This window comes from Elephantulus edwardii, unplaced genomic scaffold (genome assembly GCF_000299155.1).
Source record: "Elephantulus edwardii isolate Elephantulus edwardi_28Jun2011 unplaced genomic scaffold, EleEdw1.0 scaffold00002, whole genome shotgun sequence".
NCBI lineage: Eukaryota > Metazoa > Chordata > Mammalia > Macroscelidea > Macroscelididae > Elephantulus > Elephantulus edwardii.
Genome location: NW_006399752.1, coordinates 26957789 through 26961622, shown reverse-complemented (window position 1 = coordinate 26961622; position 3834 = coordinate 26957789).

Below are 3834 nucleotides of genomic sequence, written 5' to 3'. Positions count from 1 at the left end.
TGGCTTTTATAAAATACATATTTTGTAATTCCATTTCCAAGACATTCCATCCATTCCTATTACAAAATGGTGTTTTTTTAAAAAAAAAAAACAACACATATCTTAAATTTGTCTTCAGCATTTAGTTCCAAGAGCTTACCTTCTTAAAAAACAAACAAAAACAAAAACAAAAAAAACCCAACATAACAAAACAACCCGTTTGCTAAACTCATCAGCTGAAAATTCTGTCCAAGGACTCTGCCAGCTCAGGATAATGAGCTTTTCCCACTTTCCCTAGCTAGTTAGGGCTAAGCAGCAGAATGAGGTTCAGGCAGGAGGTACAAGGGTTAATTCCCCTCAGTACAACATGGCTTCTGAAGCTTGATGGGAGAGTAGAACTGGTGAGACTTGAGGGGAGGGTCCAGGCCCTGTATTCAGTCAGAGTCACTGCTGGAAGAGGAGGAGGAGGAGGAATGCTTGCCATGTTTGTGGTGTTTGTGCATCTTTTTATGAGCTTTCTTCATTTTTTCCCGTGTCTTCTTATCCATCACCATTCCTGGTCCCATCATGCCAGGAGCCAAGGGATTCATAGGAGGCATGCCAGGGGCAGGTGGTGGGTAAGGAGGTGGATAGTGTCCTGGTGGGTGGCATCCCGGATACCCTGGTTGGGGCATAGGTTGAGGAGGTACACATGGGGGGAAGGGTGGATTCCCAGGAGGTACTCCTGGGGGAGTGGGAAAGGAGCCTGGAGGAAAAGCAGAATTGCCAGCTGGTAGATAGACAGGGTTGGAACCCCCAGGACATGCAATTTGGGGTGGTATGGATTTGGCCCCGGTGGTCCGGTACTGGCATTCCACATGTTCAGGTGTTTTCTCAAGCCCTTTTTACAACAACTAGGGCTCGATGCGTCCTTTCCAGCCTCACAACGGTGACTTCTGATGGGGGTTTGGCATCTCTCAATGCTGCTCTTGTGAACGCGGCAGAGTGAACATCCTTGCACACACATCTTTGTGGATGGACAGGTTTTTCTGAATGCAAAATAAACTATTGGAAGATGCAGTGAATATATGTGGAAAATCCCCACAGAAACCACAGTTGCAGCCCCCACGAGACTGTGCAAATGTTCCCACACATCCATGTTGCAGAGGGGAGAGTGGGTACCTTCTCCAAAACAAGCAGGATCTGTAGTTTTTAAAATCCATGTCAGTCCTACATGTGAAAACAATCACATTCACGTGTAAGTTTGTCATCTCCTGACCAGTAGAGGTTGAGTTTCTCATGCTTGTTTTTAAAAAAGAAAAACCTTCACGCAACCCTTTGCCACTGACTGTGACTCACAGCAGTCCTACAGGACAGTGTAGAAGCACCAGGTGGGTTCGAGAGCTGCCAGGCTTTACGGCTCCCTCCTGCAGGCTGACCAGCAAGTTCCAACCGCCGACCTTGTTTAGCAGGCAAGCATGTGACCACTGACCCACCTAGAACCCACACGCTTGTTACTGTCTGTGAATTGCACATTTTCCAACACGCAGGTGTGGACAACCAGTCATTAGCTCTCCTGGTAAAACCCTTTATGTCAGGTGACTCGCTCGGCATTCCTGCTGCATGAACCACCTCAGCTCATCCAGGGAGGTGCGGGAGTCACTCCTGCCCATCCGTCAGCCAGGTTGACTAAGTGGGGCACCTCTGAAGATAGCGCACGTGGGAGATTTGATCTGAGAAAAGAGAGACCATCATAACCAGGAGGGAAATGATCCAATAGAAAAACTACAGAACAAAATGCAAAGATTGTTAAATTGACAGTTGCTATTAAGCACGCTAAGCACCATCTAGCTGACCATGACCCTTAGTGACCCGATGAGCAATGGCTCTGAACCCTGCCTGATGCTGTACCACCCCGGTCACCTCTGGCATACTCAACCCCATTACAGTGTCAACCCATCACACGGAGGGCCTTCTCCTCCTTTGCTGACCCTTCACCTTTCCAAACATGGCATCCGTTCCAAGGACTGGCCCCTCCTCACAATATGCTCAAACTATGTGGGACAAAGCTTCATCATCCTTGCCTCCAAGAGGCATTCTGAGTGTACCTTTTCCAAGATAGAGAGAGAGAGAGAGAGAGAGAGAGAGAGATTTTGTCCTTTTCGCAGTCATGGGATATTGAGCACTCCTCCCCAATGCCACAGTTCAGAGGCATGAATTCTTCTGTCATCCTTATTCATCGTCCAACTTTCAGTGCCATAGCAAGTGATGTAAAAGATTATGGTTTGGATGAGGTGCACCTTAGTCCTCATACTAACATCACTGCTCTTTTTTAAAAAAAAAATTATTATTATTATTGTGTGTGTACCGTCAAATCAGATCTGAGTGGTACAGGAGGAGATTGTCCCTCCTTCTCCAGCAGAGCATCTGGTGAATTCGAACCATGCACCTCTGGGATTGCAGTGCAGCTTCCTGCCACTAGGCCACCAGAGCTCCGTAACTAACATCAGCACTTTGGACAGGTCCCTGACAGCCAATCTGCCCAATGCAATAGTCTTTGATGTCCTGGCTGCTGGTGCCAAGGGTGTTGATTGTATATCCAAGCAAGATAAAATAATTGACAATTTCTTTCTCTTCTTCGTCTATCATGTTATCTATTGGCCCAGTGGTGAGGATTTTTGTCTTCTTGATACTGAAGAGTAGCATATATTGAAGGCTGTAGTCTTTGACCTTCTTTAGTAAGTTCAAATCTTCTACACTTTCAGCAGCAAGATTGTATCATCTGCATAACAAAAAGTTGTTGATGAGTCTTCCTCCAATCCAGATGCCACATTAAATAGCTATAACTTTTTTTTTCAAATGAACAACAGATATTTTATTATAAGTTTTTTAATTGATATTTTAATGAAAGTTTAATGAAATTGGGTTTCCAATCTTTCATTGTTGTACATTTTCCTCCCTGCTCCCCCTCCCCCCAGATTACCTTTTTCTTTGGAAAAAAAGTTTTTTCATTGTTATACAGTCTGTTCCCCCACCCCAGATCACTTTACTATGCAGCACTTATTCTGGGCTGTAGTCATACGTATAATGTCTAATCATATATTTCTTTTATGCAGTTCTCTCCCTTGTCTGTTTCAACGCCATGTACATTATCTGTCCACTCTTTTCCTATTCTTCCAACCCTCCATGTCAGTCCTGCTTTATAAAAATGGTGTTATGCAGTATTTGGCCTTTTGTGACTGAGATATTTTGCTTAGCACAATTTCCTCCAGGGTCACTCATATTGTGTAATGTTTCATGAGGTCACTGTTCTTCAGAACTGTATAGTATTCCATTGTGTGAATATACCATCATTTTCCTGTCCATTCATTTGTTGATGGATACTTGAGCTGCTTCCATCTCTTTGCTATTGTGAATAAAGCAGTAATAAACATAGGTGTGCAGAGATTGAGATTGATAACAGCTTCAGGTTGCTTGGTTCCACAATTAACACTTAATGTACCATCAGCCATGAAACCAAAAGACATTGGGAAAATCTGCTGTCAGTGACCTATCCAGAGTACTGAAAAGCAATGATGTCAGTCTAGAGACTAAGACATGCCAAATCCAAGCCACAGCCTTCACAATTATTTGTTATGCATCAGAGACCTAGACAATGACTAAGAAGAAAAATCTATGCCTTTGAATGATGGTGCTCGAGAAGAGCATTGAACATACCATGGGCTGCTAAGAGAATAAACAGGTATGTCTTCTTGTTGTTGTTATGTGCTGTCAAGTCACTTGCGACTCATAGCGACCCTATGTACAGCCCTAAATCCTGCCTTATCCTGTGCCAATTGTACTGCCTCTGACACACCCATCCTGATTACCCCAGTC